A 23,847-nucleotide genomic window follows, 5' to 3' on the forward strand; every position below is an offset into this window, starting at 1 on the left:
ACTACCCAGTAAAAACTTTCATTACCATGTAAGGAGTTAAAATGCTAAAATTTACTTACACAATAGCATTATAAGTCATTATTTTAACACGGTGATGTCATTGGAGGCAAGTAGTTACCACAAACGAATACCAGTAATCAGAAAAAGTAATCATTGTAAATCGCATGAAAAAATGTATACAGCTTCACTGCCAAGATGACTAATGAATTAGAAAGTATTTATATAACACATTATTAGTAAGACCTTATTAGACTACATCTATGTAATCCAGACGATATGTAGTAGTCATTGAAAATTATGTTGTTAAGTAAGTAATTACAATTGAAAGCCATTACCCAGTTTTTGCTGGGTAGTAAAAAGATATACAACGATTGGGTAAAGAAACAAAGTAATCTTAAAAATATTTTATTTCAAAATTTTAATTTTCCAGTATATTTATAAGTAAAAGTTTACTTTCACCAAAAAAAATTTTAACCAAAAAATACCTCATTTAATAATAGTATTCAACAAAGTTTTGAAAGTTTTCAATAAATCTGTATAAACAAAAATTTGTTTAATTAACGAGGGCAAACTTAATTCGAAACGCTTTTAAAAAAGCAAAATATTGAAACTTTTTATAATAAAAAGCCTTCTTATTATGAAACTAGCAAGTAAGTAAAAAAGCCCTTTTCAAAAGTACAACCAAACCAACTCACAGCCAAACCCAAAAACAACAACAACAGGTTTAAAGAAAACTGAACACAAATGAATAAGAACTTTTAAAGCAGTCAAAAAAGCATATTCTAAGAGTATGGAAATAAAACTTGAAAACTGAAACACTTAAAAAAACTTATTATTCTTCCTACACAAGCAATGAAAACAAACAAGAAGCATTTTAGCTTACAAAAGCAAATTTTGCAAAAAGTTCTTCTTAATCATAATACTATATACATAGTAATAAACAAAAAGCACACACAATATTTCTACATACAATTCATATACCCATTGAAGTTACTCATATATGAGTTAATTTTAAAAAACCAACAACGTCCTCCATATTGTGGAAGCAACAACAAACACATGTGTTAAAACCATAACAAACCACCATTTTCAATTAAACTTTTTATTGAAAAACAAAATGGATCGCTCACTAACTAAAACAGTTAATAGGAGCGCAGTAATTTTAGAAAGCTCTTCACACTAAATGATTCACAATAAAATTTTATAGTAGAATTTAAAAGCAAACGTGTATATCGTCATACATACGTATGTATGTATATACATAGTGAATGAGTGGAGCAGACATTATAGAAAACAAAAGCTAATAAATTCTTTTAACAGTATTGTCAAATTAAGTAGGATTTTTGGGTATTCATAATGAACAAAATGGACTTGTTACAATAAGTAACTATTAGGGTTCTATAGTTGAAACGAAAAGTCGACTTTTTTCATTTAGTTAAAAGTCGACTTTTCGACTTTTTGCATTTTATGAAAAGTCGATTTTTCGACTTTTCGACTTTTTTCATTTAAATAAAAGTCGACTTTTAGACTTTTCGACTATAAGTATTAGGGTTCTATAGTTGAAACGAAAAGTCGACTTTTCGACTTTTAGACTTTTTGCATTTAGTTAAAAGTCGACTTTTCGACCTTTCGACTTTTTCCATTTTATGAAAAGTCGATTTTTCGACTTTTCGACCTTTTTCATTTATTTAAAAGTCGACTTTTCGACTTTTAGTATTTTATAAATGGTCGACTTTTCGACCTTTCGACTTTTTCCGACTTTTCGACTTTTTCCGACTTTTCGACTTTTTCCGACTTTTTGACTTTTTTCGACTTTTTCCGACTTTTTTCAACTTTTCGACTTTTTCCGACTTTTCGACTTTTCGATTTTTTACGACTTTTTGACTATTTTCGACTTATTTCGACTTTTTTTCGACTTATTTCGACTATTTTATACTTTTTTCGAGTTTTTCCTACTATATTAGAGTTTTTGACCTCTTTTCCACTTTTTTAAAATTTTCGACTATTTTCGACTTTTCGACTTTTTTCGACTTTTTTCGACTTTCTTCGACTTTTTTCGACTTATCGACTTTTTTCGACTTATCGACTTTTTTCGACTTTCAGACTTTTCGACTTTTATTCACAAAGTCGACTTTTCGACTTTTTTCACAGACGATAGTCGAGTTATCGACTTTTTTGGAACAAAATAGTCGACTTCAACTTTTCGACTTTTTTCGACAAAAAGTCGATTGTTCGATTATTCGAAAGTCGATTTATAGAACCCTAGTAACTATATATGCAGTTAGTTGGTTTTTGTTACATCAAATCCGAACACCTAGGACAACATCTGTGCCTCTGGGTGGGATCAAACCTGAAACACACTCTAAATTGTTAGTCATTGTACGTATGTAGGTACTTATTTGTTTGTTATTTTATTGATAAACAAAGAAATAAGCTTCCCGGTTTATATAAGCTTTTCTACTACACAATCATACATACATACATACATATGAATGTTTAATCAGTGCCCATTCAAGCACACACACACGTATGAACAAAAGTGCTTTTGTTGTGCGCTGACTTTTGTTTGGAAAAAATATAAACAATTCCCCACAAAAAATACCACTTTACTTAAAATTCTGAGCTCCTAATTAAAAATTCACATTTTGCACTATTTACAGTTGTTTTTGTTTGTTAAAACGACCCTGAGAGAGTAAAAAAGTAAACAAAATAATATTTATTTTGTTTATAACAAAAAAAAAAAACCGGTGTTGTTCAGTTTGCTGCTATTTGTTTTATAGGTTTTAAGCTCCATATATGAATGTTTACATTGCTGACTTCTAAAAGCTTATAAAGTATCTTTTTTTTTTTAATCATCATTAAAAACATACCAACAGATATGTATGCAGATAGATAGATAGCTTTGCTGTTGTTTTGTTTGACAACATAAATTTAAAAGTTTAAAAAAAAGTTACTTACTTTTTTATTTGTTTTCAAACAATTTCTCCAGCCTGTCACATTTCTCCTCCTTTTCCACATTTTGTTTTTTCAGCAGTTTGTTTGAATCAAACATTTTTCTGTTGTTGGGTGTTGGGTTGTGCCGTGTTGTCAATAAAAAATTGTTTGATCTGTTGCAAACTTTAGTTTTTTGTTTAACAGATTTTCAGAAAATTTAGATGGTGACCTTGTGTGCGATTGTATGTTGATTACGTTGATGTCAGTCAGCCAGTAAGCAATACAAACAAAAAAAAGCACTTTCAATAGACAGCAGCAGCAGTTTGTATTTTCACTCACGTTCGTATTTGTTGTATTCATTGTTGTTGCCGCCGCCGCCACCGTTCGCTGTAGATATCAACAAACCTTTTTTGCATGTACTTTCTTTTCAAAATTTCTTTGAGGTTCTCAGTGGGTATGTGTTTCGAATTTTTAAGCTAAAAGTAGCAAAAAGCTATTATTAAATTATTAAATTATTGTCAATATTGAACTAGTTAGTAAAACTTAAACTTTATTCAAGTGGTCTAGGGATAATTGCTAACAAATATGTATCTGGCATAATCCAATATTTGGGTTTTTTGAACTGAGTAGCCAACAATAATGCACCCAATCACACACTCCTTAAGTAAGTCCTGAAATATAAAGAGGATTTACAGTTATACTATAACGGCCAGATTTACACCAGATAATACTGTAGGTTCTATTCTATTGAGCCGTGCTAGAGAAAAGGTTTGATATCGTTTTAGTACTTATTAATCATTCCTTCAGGATCCCATATATGTGATTTTATGCATCTAGATTCAATTACATTTTAAAATTATTTCCTATTCCTTCTTTCCATACAGAATTTTCCATTTCTGATTTTGGCAACACGCAAGAATAAGAATAACATTCATTTATCATATGAAGTTGTATTTTGTTGTTGTTTTTCTTTTTATAAAACAAAATTCCTAATTATACCCTACACCACTTTATTGGGTTTGTGCTGATGTTTGTAACGCACAATAATATTGGTCCTATGCCCACCTTAAAGTATACCAATCGGCTCAGAATCATTTTCTGAGTCGATTTAGCCATCCATTAGCCGTCCATGTAAACCTTGTAATCAAACTACAGGTCGCAATTTTTTTCAATGAAATTTGGTACATAATCTTCTATTGTCCCAGGGACGAAGCCTATTGAAAATGGTTAAGATCGGTCCATTATTTCACCTAGCCCCCATACAACTGAACCCCCCAATAGGGCTTGTAATCCTTGTAATCAAACTACAGGTCGCAATTTTGGAGATAATTCAATGAAATTTGGCACATGATACTTTATGGTACCGTAGATGAAGCCTGTTGAAAATGGTTTACATCGGTCCATTATTTCACCTAGCCCCCATACAACTGAACCCGCCGAATAGGGCTTTTAAGTTCATAATTATGTTTAATATACTCATATCTCGACAAAAAGCTGCAATAACCAAGTTGTATACAAGACTTGATGACCCCCACGAATTCCATAATAATAGGTTCTCATATGACCCTAGCCCCTATGAAAAGCCCCCATCAAAATTTCACTTAAATGTCCACAATTTTATTCAACAATAAACGGCTTAATTATGTATATCTAAGGCAAGGTACAATTCAACTTAAATGCTTTATTATGGCAACTAAATCGCATTATATTTTTGTCAAAGGTGTAGGGTATTATATGGTCGGCCTCGCCCGACTATAATTTCTTACTTGTTTTTATGGAATTTTGAGATTTTGTCTCGTATTATTGCTCATATTTACATTATTTAGGCGCCGACTTAGCTGAAGCATGTTAGATAGAATGATTTAAGATTCGTTTCTCACAGATATCAGGGGTCTTGTGAAAACTGATTTCAACATACACACGAATATCCACCGGGACATGTTACCTTGCTGATCATCCCCATCTTGGTGTTACTGGTGGTGTTAAATGTATTCTCGGCCTTTCATTGCAATAATTTGACCTAAGGTCGAAACAGGAAGCCATATACTGTGCTACTATGGGAACGGTTAATCTGCAGGGCAGAATTTTGCACTTTGTCTTTTCCCGGCTATTGGAGAGGTGCACGTGTTGGCTGTGGTTTCAACTCAAACTCGCGGGAATACAATGTTTACTTATGTGCAATGAATTTTTGAATACAATAAACGTATGGTCGTACAAACCATATGGACATGCTAGTATTACCGATAGGATAGGAAATCTACCGGTAAATATTGATTACTGCGTCCCCAAGCCCTTCCTCCAGAGAAGCTTCAGTTTCATCATCTCGGAAAATACGGGACTGGAGGAAGATCGCTCTCCACGAAGCTTATCCGTATACACAGATGGCTCAAAACGAGGAGAACGAGTAAGGGGCGGTATTTTCATTCCAGAATTTGGAATCAAGATTACTTTTAGAATCGGTAATGATTGTAATCCAATGCAGGCCGAAATATCGGCCATAAAAAGAATGGCAAATTGGCTCTGGTATCATAAGATATCAAACAAGGATATCCTAATCTTTACCGACAGTCAAGTTGCAATAAGGTCACTGACAGGTGTATACTCTACATCACGACTAGTCCAGGAATGCCAGACATCCTTAAATAGGATGGCGAAGATATGGCCAAAGCTTGATAAAGAGCGCACGGACCATCTTCTAAGATACAGCCGAACCCAACTCAGCAAAACTATAGCTGTCATCACTGGACACTGTAAATTTGGTAACCACGCAATGCGACTTGGATTACCTTATAACGACAACTGCAGAAGCTGTCAAGATGAGGAAGAAGAGGAATCAATAGAACATTTTCTTTGCCACTGTCCGGCATTGGAGGACATCCGACTTCGGTATCTGGGACATCGATTTCTGGAGGACACCTCAGAGTTATCAGGGACTAAAATAGATAACCTAAACGCCTTTATCAGGCATATGTACTTTAATCTCTCTCTGATTATCTTATCTCCGTCTTTCAGTATCTTCTACTACTATTAATACCCCTTAATGTCTCTTCACTATCTCTCTTACCATAACTTTCTATGTCCTCTTCCTGTTTTCTTTTAATATATTTACAGGTATCACAAAGGGACCAAAAGGACCCACGTGTGCATCTATTGCAGCCTGAACTACCAACCAACCAACCATGTGCAATGAAGTCTATAATTTAGAATAAGTTCCGTGCTGTTGCCAAGACAACAGAGACCATGCAGAGGAGAGACTGTTCATAACAAACTTACTACAGTGTGTTCTCTGTTAATACCAATTATCTTTCTACCAATTAGATATCTAGATGCTGTTGTCGATTCAACAGAGGCCATCCCATCAGCGGAAGGCCATACCAAACCGAAGTAATGTTTTTGCATCTTTGACTTTATGGAACGGGTGGCCAAGAGATTAGATAGCTCGAGTTATTGAGCAATGAAGCACAAAAGGACGGTGGTGAGTCGTCTAAGAAGATCACCCATTGGTTTTAAAAGTGCCATCGTGAAATAAGGCCAATACGTCAGGTGTTCTCGTAAAGCACACACAAGGAAAGACAGGCATGGCTTAATCGACACCGCCATCAATAAGGACTCGGAATATATACATATACTTTATAGGGTCGGAAAATTGACGCACTCTAACTTAAGTATACTTAAGAACAAACATATTTGTTCTTCAAATGGTACTTTTTAAATTTTCTTTGAAAAATTTCCCTGCAAAGGAGCACCATACAGCAGGACCGCTAGCGGGCAGATATAGTTAGTACATTTTCATGCTATGATGCCCAAACTAAAGAAGATCACCCATTGGTTTTAAAAGTGCCATCGTGAAATAAGGCCAATACGTCAGGTGTTCACGTAAAGCACACACAAGGACAGACAGGCATGGCTTAATCGACACCGCCATCAATAAGGACTCGGAATATATATGTACATATACTTTATAGGGTCGGAAAATTGACGCACTCTAACTTAAGTATACTTAAGAACAAACATATTTGTTCTTCAAATGGTACTTTTTAAATTTTCTTTGAAAAATTTCCCTGCAAAGGAGCACCATACTACAGGACCGCTAGCGGGCAGATATAGTTAGTATATTTTCATGATATGATGCCCAAACTAAACTAATAAGGTAAGGAGAGGGTCTAAGCATTTTTTTACTCATTTAATGGCAAATTCACTCATTACGATAAGTATATTTGTTGTAAAAAGAGTAGATAAAGTATTGAGTATACAATATCAAACAACTTTCAAAGTCAATGTTAAGAGTACGTTTGTGGTGCGTGTGCTTAGAGTTGAGTAAACTTTAGCTGCTCATCTTTGTTTGTTTTTTTGTTCAATAAAAGTTCTCATATTGTGTTTGTTGCTTTGTTTAATAAAGCTAATATTACGTCACTTATAGTAGATGAGAAGGTAGTTGTTGAGGTGTTTTTGTTTATTTTATCATAGTTTATGTGATTGTTGTTTTTTTTGTTCTTATCTATACAAACATATGTATGTATGTAAGTATGTTGGGATACATGTTTGTATTATTATTAGTTTTGTTGTTTTTAGAATAGAACACACATATATATATATTTGTACTTGACTTTAGCAATAACATCTCTACTAACACCAGCCTACCACCACCACCCCTTCAGGTGGTTTCTCCACTTTAACTTGGTTGTTTATATGAGTGTTTATATATTGTTTTCATACTCACATCCAATGAGGAGAAGTTGTTATTTTACTGCTGTTATTATTATTGTTGTTGTTGTTGTTGTTTTTATTATTTGATTGTCAAGATTCACTTTGAGTATAGAACACGGTCAGTTTGTTAGTACGTACACATGTATGTATGAAAGTATGTATAGATAGAACATACATATATACATTAGTTAGTATATTTATACATACATATAAGTACTATACATTATATAGAGATGGCTAATGTATAAAGAACGAACATTCAAACGAATAAATGACTGAGAATGAAAAAAAAAAAAAATAAATAAACCAAAAACGTTTGTTTGTTCTAGAGGCCCTATATTTTGAATGCTGTGCGCCTAATTGAAAATTTCACTAAAAATGTTTGTACTCTCTCTCTGGCTATGTACATATAGCTGGAAATGAAATGAAAGTATGTTGTTATTTTTCAAATGGGTTGTGCTAAACGGATCGGGAACGCGCCCTGTTAATAAAATCAACTAACTATAGAAATGGCTTCTAAAGCTTTTAAATTCTAACATTTATATTTTTCTAAAAAACTTGAGCGTTTTCCCTCCTTTTCCTTAAAAAAATTCCAAAAATGTTGCTTGTGTAGTTTTATCTAATGCAGAATGTGCTGCATGTAGCCTGTTAAATATCCTGTAAATCGTATATCTAATTTTCTAATGCTTGCCAAACAAAAGTTCCATTACAACTTTTACCAGTTAGGTACAAATGTATGTACATTAGGGTGGCCCCAAAATGGGAGTTGCTGATATTTCTGCAGCGAAAAATGCGGTTAACCTTCATCCATCACCATTCACTCCAGCAACTTCTCATTAATCCCACACACTTACTCTAGGTATACCCCTAGATCCATTCCGAATCATATACATTTGACACCAACACATTTGAACCAACTTAGTCCCACAGTCACTCCTCTGCGAACTTATTCCGAATTATTCTCTTCCCCCGAAGGGACCTCTCCAATAACCCGGACGAGACAAAGTCCGGAACTCGGCGCTGTTTGCAACTGGTTCCCGCAGTACCAGATTATAAGGCTCCAAGGAAAGCCGAGGATACGTTTGACACCACGAGTTTTTAGCCCCGGTATACTAGAGGTATGGGTAGTGCCTCTTTCCCCCCGGATTTTAATAACATCAAGATGGAGAAGATCATCAAGTTAACATGCTCCAGAGACGGGATGTCCGTGTGTATATTGAAATCAGTTTTCTGAAAACCCCAGGAGGACCCTATAGGAAAGGATTTATGGTACTTTTAAGTTTTTAAACTGTTACTTTTTTGGTTTTTCCACGATATTGAACCTAGAAACATATAATCAGACATATGGGATCCTGATGGAATTAAAATTTATAAGAGTAATTTCAATTCCATACCACACAAACGCGGACTTCCTAATGTACATACATATAAGAAAATTCTATTATTGCCCTTTTTCCCTGTTAAGCTTTTTTCTTTCAATTTCTTCCTTTTAAAATTTCTAATACTGCTTTGCCTCTTCCAGTGCGCACAATCTTTGTTATATGTTTTCTAATGTTTTTTTTTTCATTTTTCCCCAATTCCACCTGTTTGTTATCTTTTGCGTTTTTTTGTTTAACCAAACCATAATAATATTTAATTGTCTGTACTTACCTTGCTGGTTATTCTGTTTGCCTATTTTCCTAGTCAAGACTTCCCCAAGTCAGTGTGTCACTTGGTTGTTTAATAGTCGTCGTCGTCGTCAGTCTATTTACCCCAACTTTTTTATCGTTATGGAAATAAGTAAATTTGACTCGTGGAAAAAGCACTTGAGACATTTTGTTTCTCCATTAGTTGGTTTTTTTTTATTTAATACCCCTGCAAAATAAAGGAAAAAAATATATAAAATAATAAATAAAAAAAGAAATTTTATTTTTTTGTTGTTAAATAAATATGTACATTAAAAAGTACACGGTACTACAAGTAATTTTGATAGCAAAGAAAAAGCTCAAAACAATAAAAAGTTTATAAACATTTGAAAAGCTTTTAGGTGTAAAACCGCTTCCATAGAAGTACGAGATGCGATATCTGTAGTTAGTTACTTAGTTAGTTAGTTAGTTAGTTAGTTAGTTAGTTAGTTAGTTAGTTAGTTAGTTAGTTAGTTAGTTAGTTAGTGTTAGTTAGTTGTTAGTTAGTTAGTTAGTTAGTTAGTTAGTTAGTTAGTTAGTTAGTTAGTTAGTTAGTTAGTTAGTTAGTTAGTAGTTAGTAGTTAGTTAGTTAGTTAGTTAGTTAGTTAGTTAGTTAGTTAGTTAAGTTAGTTAGTAGTTAGTTAGTTAGTTAGTTAGTTAGTTAGTTAGTTAGTTAGTTAGTAGTTAGTTAGTTAGTTAGTAGTAGTTAGTTAGTTAGTTAGTTAGTTAGTTAGTTAGTTAGTTAGTAGTTAGTTAGTTAGTTAGTTAGTTAGGTAGTTAGTTAGTTAGTAGTTAGTTAGTTAGTTAGTTTAGTTAGTTAGTTAGTTAGTTAGTTAGTTAGTGTTAGTAGTAGTTAGTTAGTTAGTTAGTAGTTAGTTAGTTAGTTAGTTAGTTAGTTAGTTAGTTAGTTAGTAGTTAGTTAGTAGTAGTTAGTTAGTTAGTTAGTTAGTTAGTTAGTTAGTTAGTTAGTAGTTAGTTAGTTAGTTAGTAGTTAGTTAGTTAGTTAGTTAGTTAGTTAGTAGTTAGTTAGTTAGTTAGTTAGTTAGTTAGTTAGTTAGTTAGTTAGTTAGTTAGTTAGTTAGTTAGTTAGTTAGTTAGTTAGTAGTTAGTTAGTTAGTTAGTTAGTTAGTTAGTTAGTTAGTTAGTAGTTAGTTAGTTAGTTAGTTAGTTAGTTAGTTAGTTAGTTAGTAGTTAGTTAGTTAGTTAGTTAGTTAGTTAGTTAGTTAGTTAGTTAGTTAGTTAGTTAGTTAGTTAGTTAGTAGTTAGTTAGTTAGTTAGTTAGTTAGTTAGTTAGTTAGTTAGTTAGTTAGTTAGTTAGTTAGTTAGTTAGTTAGTTAGTTAGTTAGTTAGTTAGTTAGTTAGTTAGTTAGTTAGTTAGTTAGTTAGTAGTTAGTTAGTTAGTTAGTTAGTTAGTTAGTTAGTTAGTAGTTAGTTAGTTAGTTAGTTAGTTAGTTAGTTAGTTAGTTAGTTAGTTAGTTAGTTAGTTAGTTAGTTAGTTAGTTAGTTAGTTAGTTAGTTAGTTAGTTAGTTAGTTAGTTAGTTAGTTAGTTAGTTAGTTAGTTAGTAGTTAGTTAGTTAGTTAGTAGTTAGTTAGTAGTAGTTAGTTAGTTAGTTAGTTAGTTAGTAGTTAGTTAGTTAGTTAGTTAGTTAGTTAGTTAGTTAGTTAGTTAGTTAGTAGTTAGTTAGTTAGTTAGTTAGTTAGTTAGTTAGTTAGTTAGTTAGTAGTTAGTTAGTTAGTTAGTTAGTTAGTTAGTTAGTTAGTTAGTTAGTTAGTTAGTTAGTTAGTTAGTTAGTTAGTTAGTTAGTTAGTTAGTTAGTTAGTTAGTTAGTTAGTTAGTTAGTTAGTTAGTTAGTTAGTTAGTTAGTTAGTTAGTTAGTTAGTTAGTTAGTTAGTTAGTTAGTTAGTTAGTTAGTTAGTTAGTTAGTTAGTTAGTAGTTAGTTAGTTAGTTAGTTAGTTAGTTAGTTAGTTAGTTAGTTAGTTAGTTAGTTAGTTAGTTAGTTAGTTAGTTAGTTAGTTAGTTAGTTAGTAGTTAGTTAGTTAGTTAGTTAGTTAGTTAGTTAGTTAGTTAGTTAGTTAGTTAGTTAGTTAGTTAGTTAGTTAGTTAGTTAGTTAGTTAGTTAGTTAGTTAGTTAGTTAGTTAGTTAGTTAGTTAGTTAGTTAGTAGTTAGTTAGTTAGCAAATTTCAATTACTCGTCGTCTAGTGTTACTACAAATATGTATTTCCTGCATAATTTTCATCTATTATTTTACAATCTTTTTTTTGTAAATCCCATTAATCATATAAATGTTGCTACCGTGTTGCAACATTCTGATATCCCTCTCCAAATAGTAGCCATGTTGTTTTTTTCCAAACATTAGTTTCTCCAGCTGCAGTGCTGCTGCTTGTTTACACAGTAAAAGCAGTGAAATGAATACGTGTTTTTTCCAAAAAGGAAAATAATTTATGTATTGTTTTTCTGCGTCTGTTGTTGTTTGTGTAATAAAGTTTTTGTTTCTTTAAAATGTAATGAGTTTTTAGCACAATGTGAGCTATAAAAGCTGGTCACCTGGTGTAATTAAGCAAATCGAATATAATAAATTATAATTTTTTAGAAGGAGATTTTTTTTATAATATGATATTACACATAAAAACCATAAAGAAAAAATACACATTTTAAAAAGAGGGGTGTTGGTGGAAATAAAGTTATTTATTTATGTAAAATTATTTATTATTATTACGGTAGTTACAAACTTACATACATACATATGTAAATATTAGGTATATTTGTTATTTAAAATACATTTACGCCTGTTCATTTATATTATCTACATATAAAATAATAATACTTGTTAATAAGATATTAAGAGATGAGATACTTTTCAGTTACACTAAGTATACAGAATACTTGGGTAGGAACGATTTAAAAAAGAAATTAACATCATCAGACATTTCCGTTAAATGTTAAGAGGTTTTTTAAACATCTAAAAAGGGTCTCTTATTAAAAGTTTATTTTTAGGTTAAAAGAGATCTTTTATTTGCATTGTAAGTATAAAATATAATTGAACAGGAATTAAGAAATATTAAAAAGGTGGCCTTAAAATGAAAATATGACTGTTAAAAATTACATTACGTATGAATGTAAACACAATGCACATTGGGGTAAACGTGTTGATTTGCTTAAAAATTTTGGAAAACTTATTTTTTCAACAATTTTGCAACATTTCAGAATGTTCGCGAACTAGTTCAAAGATTGGAGCTATAAACGAATGAACTAGAACTGAACTAAATTAGAACAAAATTAAAACTGAACTAGAACTGAACAAGATAATATAAATATTGTAAAAGTAAAAAATTCGACCAAGTCACTAAAAATTTCGAATATTAAATGTATCCCACAGTGCAGTATTTTTAACTAGCGCCAAAAAAAAATATCATAAAAGTTTGTGTAAAGAAATGAATCTACACACAGATACATATGATATAGGTAATACATACAAGTTAAAAACATACTTTAACATTTATTATACACTAAAATTTATATGTTTTACAAAACTGAATCCCTTTTTTGCCAGTTTGGGTCACACATTATTATGTTTGACATATTTGTGTTAGTTAGTTGTCTGTTGATGTTACTGACTTTTATTTCAAAACTTTTCAGAGTTTGCGTCATTTCATGTTATTCTATTAGGTTTACAGAATTATTAGTAGAGATCCAACCGGTATAACAGAAATAATAATACCCAGCCGACGCGTCGATTATTATCGTTGTCTGGTAGTTGTTGAACTTTCCGATAGTATGTGTGTACGCGCGCGAATATTGTCCGGTTTTATTTCAGTTGTCGTTGTCGTTCTTTTTTTGCACAATCCCCAAAGAGCCACTCAGCCACTCGCTTTTATTCATCTTTTGATTGTGTATATTTTATTTTGAGTTCAACGAACGTTCTCGCTGAGTTTACACACCTCTTTATTGATGTTTTTGTTATTTACTCCAGCATGGGTCATTGACAGGGCATTGATATTGGAATAACATACATACATATGTACGTTTATACGACCATACGTATGCCGGTCATTAGGAAATATTAAGGATAAAGTAAATTTTTCACTCGATACCGATTTTATTTCTCTTTAACCATTTAAATTTTCTCAAAGTCTAGTCTATTGTCTAGTCTATAGTCTAGTCTATAGTCTAGTCTATAGTCTAGTCTATAGTCTAGTCTATAGTCTAGTCTATAGTCTAGTCTATAGTCTAGTCTATAGTCTAGTCTATAGTCTAGTCTATAGTCTAGTCTATAGTCTAGTCTATAGTCTAGTCTATAGTCTAGTCTATAGTCTAGTCTATAGTCTAGTCTATAGTCTAGTCTATAGTCTAGTCTATAGTCTAGTCTATAGTCTAGTCTATAGTCTAGTCTATAGTCTAGTCTATAGTCTAGTCTATAGTCTATAGTCTAGTCTATAGTCTAGTCTATAGTCTAGTCTATAGTCTAGTCTATAGTCTAGTCTATAGTCTAGTCTATAGTCTAGTCTATAGTCTAGTCTATAGTCTAGTCTATAGTCTAGTCTATAGTCTAGTCTATAGTCTAGTCTATAGTCTAGTCTATAGTCTAGTCTAGAGTCTAGTCTATAGTCTAGTCTATAGTCCAGTCTATAGTCTAGTCTATAGTCCAGTCTATAGTCTAGTCTATAGTCTAGTCTATAGTCTAGTCTATAGTCTAGTCTATAGTCTAGTCTATAGTCTAGTCTAGTCTAGTCTAGAGTCTAGTCTATAGTCTAGTCTATAGTCTAGTCTATAGTCCAGTCTATAGTCTAGTCTATAGTCTAGTCTATAGTCTAGTCTATAGTCTAGTCTATAGTCGAGTCTATAGTCTAGTCTATAGTCTAGTCTATAGTCTAGTCTATAGTCTAGTCTATAGTCTAGTCTATAGTCTAGTCTATAGTCCAGTCTATAGTCTAGTCTATAGTCTAGTCTATAGTCTAGTCTATAGTCTAGTCTATAGTCTAGTCTATAGTCTAGTCTAGTCTAGTATAGTCCTAGTCTATAGTCCTAGTCTATAGTCTAGTCTATAGTCTAGTCTATAGTCTAGTCTATAGTCTAGTCTAAGTCTAGTCTATAGTCTAGTCTATAGTCTAGTCTATAGTTAGTCTACTAGTTAGTCTATAGTCCAGTCTATAGTCTAGTCTATAGTCTAGTCTATAGTCTAGTCTATAGTCTAGTCTATAGTCTAGTCTATAGTCTAGTCTATAGTCTAGTCATATGTTAGTCTATAGTCTAGTCTATAGTCTAGTCTATAGTTCTAGTCTATAGTCTAGTCTATAGTCTAGTCTATAGTCTAGTCTATAGTCTAGTCTATAGGTCTAGTCTATAGTCCTAGGTCCTATAGTCTAGGTCTATAGTCTAGTCTATAGTCTAGTCCGATAGTCTAGTCTATAGTCTAGTCTCTAGTCTAGGCTATAGTCTAGTCTATAGTCCTAGTCTATAGTCTAGTCTATAGTCTAGTCTATAGTCTAGTCTATAGTCTAGTCTTACAGTCTAGTCTACAGGTCTAGTCTATAGTCTAGTCTATAGTCTAGTCTATAGTCTAGTCCTATCAGTCTAGTCCTATAGGTCTAGTCTATAGTCCTAGTCTTAGTCTAGTCTATCGAGTCTATAGTCTCGTCTATAGTCTAGTATAGTCTAGTCTAGTCTAGTCTAGTCTAGAGTCTAGTCTATAGTCTAGTCTATAGTCTAGTCTATAGTCTAGTCTATAGTCTAGTCTATAGTCTAGTCTATAGTCTAGTCTATAGTCTAGTCTATAGTCTAGCCTATAGTCTAGTCTATAGTCTAGCCTATAGTCTAGCCTATAGTCTAGTCTATAGTCTAGCCTATAGTCTAGTCTATAGTCTAGCCTATAGTCTAGTCTATAGTCTAGTCTATAGTCTAGTCTATAGTCTAGTCTATAGTCTAGTCTATAGTCTAGTCTATAGTCTAGTCTATAGTCTAGTCTATAGTCTAGTCTATAGTCTAGTCTATAGTCTAGTCTATAGTCTAGTCTATAGTCTAGTCTATAGTCTAGTCTATAGTCTAGTCTATAGTCTAGTCTATAGTCTAGTCTATAGTCTAGTCTATAGTCTAGTCTATAGTCTAGTCTATAGTCTAGTCTATAGTCTAGTCTATAGTCTAGTCTATAGTCTAGTCTATAGTCTAGTCTATAGTCTAGTCTATAGTCTAGTCTATAGTTTAGTCTATAGTCTAGTCTATAGTTTAGTCTATAGTCTAGTCTACAGTCTAGTCTATAGCCTAGTCTATAGTCTAGTCTATAGTCTAGTCTATAGTCTAGTCTATAGTCTAGTCTATAGTCTAGTCTATAGTCTAGTCTATAGTCTAGTCTATAGTCTAGTCTATAGTCTAGTCTATAGTCTAGTCTATAGTCTAGTCTATAGTCTAGTCTATAGTCTAGTCTATAGTCTAGTCTATAGTCTAGTCTATAGTCTAGTCTATAGTCTAGTCTATAGTCTAGTCTATAGTCTAGTCTATAGTCTAGTCTATAGTCTAGTCTATAGTCTAGTCTATAGTCTAGTCTATAGTCTAGTCTATAGTCTAGTCTATAGTCTAGTCTATAGTCTAGTCTATAGTCTAGTCTATAGTCTAGTCTATAGTCTAGTCTATAGTCTAGTCTATAGTCTAGTCTATAGTCTAGTCTATAGTCTAGTCTATAGTCTAGTCTATAGTCTAGTCTATAGTCTAGTCTATAGTCTAGTCTATAGTCTAGTCTATAGTCTAGTCTATAGTCTAGTCTATAGTCTAGTCTATAGTCTAGTCTATAGTCTAGTCTATAGTCTAGTCTATAGTCTAGTCTATAGTCTAGTCTATAGTCTAGTCTATAGTCTAGTCTATAGTCTAGTCTATAGTCTAGTCTATAGTCTAGTCTATAGTCTAGTCTATAGTCTAGTCTATAGTCTAGTCTATAGTCTAGTCTATAGTCTAGTCTATAGTCTAGTCTATAGTCTAGTCTATAGTCTAGTCTATAGTCTAGTCTATAGTCTAGTCTATAGTCTAGTCTATAGTCTAGTCTATAGTCTAGTCTATAGTCTAGTCTATGTCTAGTCTATTGTCTAGTCTATTGTCTAGTCTATAGTCTAGTCTATAGTCTAGTCTATAGTCTAGTCTATAGTCTAGTCTATAGTCTAGTCTATAGTCTAGTCTATAGTCTAGTCTATAGTCTAGTCTATAGTCTAGTCTATAGTCTAGTCTATAGTCTAGTCTATAGTCTAGTCTATAGTCTAGTCTATAGTCTAGTATATAGTCTAGTATATAGTCTAGTCTATAGTCTAGTCTATAGTCTAGTCTATAGTCTAGTCTATAGTCTAGTCTATAGTGTAGTCTATAGTGTAGTCTATAGTCTAGTCTATAGTCTAGTCTATAGTCTAGTCTATAGTCTAGTCTATAGTCTAGTCTATAGTCTAGTCTATTGTCTAGTCTATAGTCTAGTCTATAGTCTAGTCTAGTCTAGTCTATAGTCTAGTCTATAGTCTAGTCTATAGTCTAGTCTATAGTCTAGTCTATAGTCTAGTCTATAGTCTAGTCTATAGTCTAGTCTATAGTCTAGTCTATAGTCTAGTCTATAGTCTAGTCTATAGTCTAGTCTATAGTCTAGTCTATAGTCTAGTCTATAGTCTAGTCTATAGTCTAGTCTATAGTCTAGTCTATAGTCTAGTCTATAGTCTATTCTATAGTCTAGTCTATAGTCTAGTCTATAGTCTAGTCTATAGTCTAGTCTATAGTCTAGTCTATAGTCTAGTCTATAGTCTAGTCTATAGTCTAGTCTATAGTCTAGTCTATTGTCTAGTCTATAGTCTAGTCTAGTCTATAGTCTAGTCTATAGTCTAGTCTATAGTCTAGTCTATAGTCTAGTCTATATTCTAGTCTATAGTCTAGTCTATAGTCTAGTCTATAGTCTAGTCTATAGTCTAGTCTATAGTCTAGTCTAGTCTAGTCTATAGTCTAGTCTATAGTGTAGTCTATAGTCTAGTCTATAGTCTAGTCTATAGTCTAGTCTATAGTCTAGTCTATAGTCTAGTCTATAGTCTAGTCTATAGTCTAGTCTATAGTCTAGTCTATAGTCTAGTCTATAGTCTAGTCTATAGTCTAGTCTATAGTCTAGTCTATAGTCTAGTCTATAGTCTAGTCTATAGTCTAGTCTATAGTCTAGTCTATAGTCTAGTCTATAGTCTAGTCTATAGTCTAGTCTATAGTCTAGTCTATAGTCTAGTCTATAGTCTAGTCTATAGTCTAGTCTATAGTCTAGTCTATAGTCTAGTCTATAGTCTAGTCTATAGTCTAGTCTATAGTCTAGTCTATTGTCTAGTCTATAGTCTAGTCTAGTCTATAGTCTAGTCTATAGTCTAGTCTATAGTCTAGTCTATAGTCTAGTCTATATTCTAGTCTATAGTCTAGTCTATAGTCTAGTCTATAGTCTAGTCTATAGTCTAGTCTATAGTCTAGTCTATAGTCTAGTCTATAGTCTAGTCTATAGTCTAGTCTATCTAGTATAGTCTATAGTATAGTCTATAGTCTAGTCTATAGTCTAGTCTATAGTGTAGTCTATAGTCTAGTCTATAGTCTAGTCTATAGTCTAGTCTATAGTCTAGTCTAGTCTAGTCTATAGTCTAGTCTATAGTCTAGTCTATAGTCTAGTCTATAGTCTAGTCTATAGTCTAGTCTATAGTCTAGTCTATAGTCTAGTCTATAGTCTAGGATATAGTCTAGTATATAGTCTAGTCTATAGTGTAGTCTATAGTATAGTCTATAGTCTAGTCTATAGTCTAGTCTATAGTCTAGTCTATAGTCTAGTCTATAGTCTAGTCTATAGTCTAGTCTATAGTCTAGTCTATAGTCTAGCCTATAGTCTAGTCTATAGTCTAGTCTATAGTGTAGTCTATAGTCTAGTCTATAGTCTAGTCTATAGTCTAGTCTATAGTCTAGTCTAGTCTAGTCTATAGTCTAGTCTATAGTCTAGTCTATAGTCTAGTCTATAGTCTAGTCTATAGTCTAGTCTATAGTCTAGTCTATAGTCTAGTCTATAGTCTAGTCTATAGTCTAGTCTATAGTCTAGTCTATAGTCTTGTCTATAGTCTAGTCTATAGTCTAGTCTATAGTCTAGTCTATTGTCTAGTCTAGTCTAGTCTAGTCTAGTCTAGTCTATAGTCTAGTCTATAGTCTAGTCTATAGTCTAGTCTATAGTCTAGTCTATAGTCTAGTCTATATTCTAGTCTATAGTCTAGTCTATAGTCTAGTCTATAGTCTAGTCTATAGTCTAGTCTATAGTCTAGTCTATAGTCTAGTCTATAGTCTAGTCTATAGTCTAGTCTATAGTCTAGTCTATAGTCTAGTCTATAGTCTAGTCTATAGTCTAGTCTATAGTCTAGTCTATAGTCTAGTCTATAGTCTAGTCTATAGTCTAGTTTATAGTCTAGACTATTGTCTAGTCTATTGTCTATTCTATAGTCTAGTCTATTTTTTTTAATTTTCCTACTAGATATTATATTGTAAAAATGTTTACACAACAACAGTAATGACGACAGCAACTGCCGTGGTGATGAAGATGACGATGATGTGTGTATAAATTGTTTGATAAGACGACGAGGAGGAGCATCATCAGAGACTGCAATTGCGCTTACACTTTAAAACGTTGTAAAATACACACATAAATGGATGAAAACAAAAGCTTTACATTATGACGTTTATCAACACATCTTTTATTTAATTTCAACGACATCGACAGACGAAGCAACTATGAAAATAGATAACATAATGGTGAGGAGCTAGAGCAGCTATGTATGTAATATGTTGTCTATATGTAAGTGTAGTAATAGGTACTATTTACAGGGGTATGAGTGCAATATTTTTTTGCAATTGTAAAGAGTTGAACTCAGGAAAATTGTCTTAAGCTAAAGAAGTACTGCATTTGAAATATGACTGGATGTACTGGAGGAGACAGAATATACTTAAGAGGAGAATTATATAAACTCAGACAAGCAAACATACATGGATATGTATGTATGTGCACGCATAGATTGAGTGTGGCATGTGGCATGCTAGTCTACATTATTATGTCTGCATCAATAGCAACATCTCATGTAATAGGAGACATTGCAGAGTAATGCCATATCAGCAATAATAGAAGGCAATAATTGGAGGAACAACATTTTTGCTGGAAAAACTCTAGCATTAACATCATAGCCATGACATGGTAAAATAGCATTAGAAAATTTTATGTAAGTCTAGCGTAGCATAACCATCTGCAACAAACCATCCAACCATTACAAGCAACCAGACTAGACCAGACCAGTCTTCTGTGCCTTGTAAAGACATTGCTTCCAATGGTTTGTAAAATTGTTTCGTTTGTCTGGCAGAGAATGAGAGACAGACAGACAGACACAAACACAACAACACTAACCTATCCTAGTTACCAATGGCTTTATAGACTAAACTTGGTTGACTGCCTGGCTGGTTGGATTTTGAAGTATTAGTACCTGACACTGCTCGAGCCATTACCATCAGCAGCAGCAGAAAAATCCAATCCACAATGTACTCTGCACAATACTCCTAGAAAAAGTAAGTGAGTTGCTGTGAATGTTGCAAGTACTTGTTGTGCTCGATAAAAAAAAACAAAATGTACGTTTACAGCTTGAATTTTCCTAGTATTATGTTTGCCTAGTTGTCTATTTTCCTAGGATGTTAGAAAATCGTTAGTTTATGCCCTCCATAAAGGGAGTAGTACATTATTTTGTATTAGAAAATTAGATTCATACCAACACTCATTTACTCAGTCATACAAACAATAAAAGACCTTCCTCACTACCCCAAACCCCCTACAGTGTAATCGTGCTAAATAAATTTTGAACTGCCAGGGAGGGAGCGTGTAAGAAGATGTGCTGCTTGCTAAATATGACGTCTGTTGCCCAATAGGCGTTGGAGTATTCCAAAACAAATTTCAGCCATATCTTTGGAGCAACAGCAGCAACAAACAACATATACAACCAACAAAAGTTGGAAAAAAAATAACGTTGCTGATGAAAATGCTATTGAAAATATTTTTTTAAAGCTTGCACGATTTTCCTTCCTCAACATTTTGTAGCAGAAGAACAGAAATTATCAGCAAGTCACTGCAATTTTTTCGTTTCACTTGCTGTGAATGCTGCTGCCTAATGTTGTATAAGTATTTGTTAAAATTGTAACATCAACTTTGGATGCTTCTGCTTTTTGTACTAGTGTTGTGAGCAACGTCATCGCGGGAGTCGAAATTCTCATAAAATTGCATTGTTTTCATTTATTTATTGCTGTGTGTTGTCAGTGTATTTAGTTGTTATATTGGTAGTTGTAAAAATTGCATTGCATTTTGCGATTCTCCTTATATCCCTCTCTCTTTCGATTGCTCATCTTATATTAGTTTTTACTGTGAATTGCATTATATTGAGTATAAGCTTATTATTATATGTATTCGCAATTGTAAAAATGTATATATTACATTTGCAAGAAATGCATTTCAGGTTCAAAAATGCATTTGAAGTAGGTAGATACTATAGACTGTACTATAGACTGTAGCCCATTCCATATTTCAGATTATAGTCGAGAATATATCATATTTTTGTATAGTGAAGACTATAGTCTATTCTATAATCAAGACTGCAGTCTATTCCTAAAGTTTATTCCATGGTCCAGTCTATAGTATTTCCTATAGTCCAGACTATAGCCTTTCCTATAGTCCCGTATATACGCTTTTCTATAATACAGACTGTAGTATATTCTGTAGTCCAGACTACAGTCTTTTTTATAGTCCAGACTACAGTATATTCTGTAATCCAGACTGTAGTCTATTCTGTAGTCCAGACTACAGTCTATTCTGTAGTCCACACTACAGTCTATTCGGTAGTCCAGACTACTGTCTGTCCAGACTACTATTCTGTATATTTCCTATAGTACATAGTATAGAATTTCCTATAGCCCAGACGATAGTCTATTTAACAGTAAACTTTATAGTCTAGACGACAGTACATTCTATAGTCTAGCCTATAGTCTATTCCATAATCTAGACTATAATCTACTTGGTATAATATTTTCTATAGTCTACCCTAAAGAATATTCTATAGTCCAGACTATAGACTATTATATAGTCCAAACTATAATCTATTCTATAGTCCAGACTGTAGTCTATTCTATATCCCAAACTTTAGTCTATTCTATAGTCCTGATTAAAGTTTATTCTATAGTCTAGAGTAAAGTATATTCTATAGTCCAGACTATAGACTATTATATAGTCCAAACTATAATCTATTCTATAGTCCAGACCGTAGTCTATTCTATAGTCCAGTCTATTCTATGGTGCAGCCTACAGTCTATTCTGTAGTCCAGACTGCAGTCTATTCTATAGTCCAGATTAAAGTTTATTCTATAGTCTAGACTAGAGTATATTCTACAGTCTAGACTGTAATCTATTCTATACTTAAGACTGAAGTCTATAATATAGTCCTGACCTTATTCAATAGTCTATTCTATACACCAGACTATAATCTTGTCTTTAGTTTATGCTATGGTTCAGACTATAGTCAATGTATACAGTTCAGACTATAGTATATTATATACTCCAGACTACAGTCGTTCCTATAGTCCAGACTATTATATTTCCTACAGTCCAGACTATAGAATTTCCTATATCCCAGACGATAGTCTACTTAATACTACAGTCTAGCCCATAGTCTATTCGGAAGTGCAGACTATAGTCTAGACTAATGTCTATTCTATAATCCAGACTATAGACTATTCTATCATCCAAACTAAAGCCGATTCTATAGTGCAGACTATAGTCTATTCTATTGCCCAGACTTTAGTCTATTCTATAATCTAGACTATATAGACTATTCTGTAGTCCAGATTATAGTCTATTCTACAGTTTAAAAAGTGTACAAAAAAGGTTTTTAAAAAAAAATTTGAAAATAATTTTTTAAACAAATCATTTTCTATTACTCTCAATGCAATTGAAAAACATTGCAAATGATTTGCCAGTTCTAAAAAGACTCTGAAATTAAACTAAAGAAAAAAGTAAAATAAAATGCATTTTGAGATAGAAAAATGCATTGAGAATAAACTAACACAAAAAGAGACAGAGCGTCGTTAGTCAGTGAGCGAGTTAGTGAGTGTACGAAAAGTTGAACTAAATGTGAGTCAATAACCTCGGGTTTCAAGTCAAAATACTCGCTCGTATAAAGTACCGCAATATTTAGCGTTTTATTGCATTTTGTGGTTGTGATGTGGTTGTTATTGTTTATATTTTTTATACATACAGATAAAAGTTGTTAGCCACAATTTACAACTACAAGTAAAAAAAAATATATTGCAAGACAGTGAGATTTGTTAAATACATACAAAAGTATAGTATTTTTATTTTTTTGTTTGCAATATTGCAAATGAGTAGCAGCAGCAACACCGTCGTCGCCATACAATATGAACATGTTGTTGTTAAATTATAGTAGAGATGGATGAATTCCAAGTTTTTCGAAAAAAAAACTCAGAAATTTTTTCGTTGGGTATTTTTGCAAAAATCAAAAGTTGCAAGCTACAAAATCTGGGCTCCTTATGCTCATGTAACAAGAACATGCAGTGCGAGTGCACCGATTTATGAAAACTAAATCACAAAATACACAAAAAAAAAACTATTTTCATTGTCCCCTTTTATCTGTAAAGGATTATTTGTATTACATTACAACAATTTGGAGCACAAAGCTGAGGAAATTTTACATCATAAACACCAGAGTACAACATTTATATATATACATATCGAAAAAAAAAAAAGCTGGGGGAATTTGTGCTTCCTCCCATTAAGCATTCGTATAATAAACAAGAGCTTCTTTTTCATTTACATCACATTTACATCAGTCTTTCTTCCCCTCTCTCTCTCTCTCTCTCTTCTCAGGTTTTCTTGAAATGTAACCCAACTTTCCCCAATTTCTCCTCAGCACACAGGAAATCCCAACTTTTTTGGCATTGCAAAAAACCTTCGCAGCTTTTTTACGTTTATTTATATGATTTTCAGTTGTTTTTATTGCAAAACACTGATTCGGATTTTTGAGATGCCAAACAGTTTATAAACATGTGAGTAAAATACCCTAAATTTATTTTTTCCAAATCTTTTTAACAGTATTGTTTAACAGTATACTTCTACCTACCTACCTATCTATCTATCTATCTATCTATCTATCTATCTATCTATCTATCTATCTATCTATCTATCTATCTATCTATCTATCTATCTATCTATCTATCTATCTATCTATCTATCTATCTATCTATCTATCTATCTATCTATCTATCTATCTATCTATCTATCTATCTATCTATCTATATCTATCTATCTATCTATCTATCTATCTATCTATCTATCTATCTATCTATCTATCTATCTATCTATCTATCTATCTATCTATCTATCTATCTATCTATCTATCTATCTATCTATCTATCTATCTATCTATCTATCTATCTATCTATCTATCTATCTATCTATCTATCTATCTATCTATCTAT

Source organism: Lucilia sericata, unplaced genomic scaffold, assembly GCF_015586225.1.
Source record: "Lucilia sericata isolate MDLA Ls3-8-SP2 unplaced genomic scaffold, ASM1558622v1 Contig001234F_arrow, whole genome shotgun sequence".
Classification (NCBI taxonomy): Eukaryota; Metazoa; Arthropoda; class Insecta; order Diptera; family Calliphoridae; genus Lucilia; species Lucilia sericata.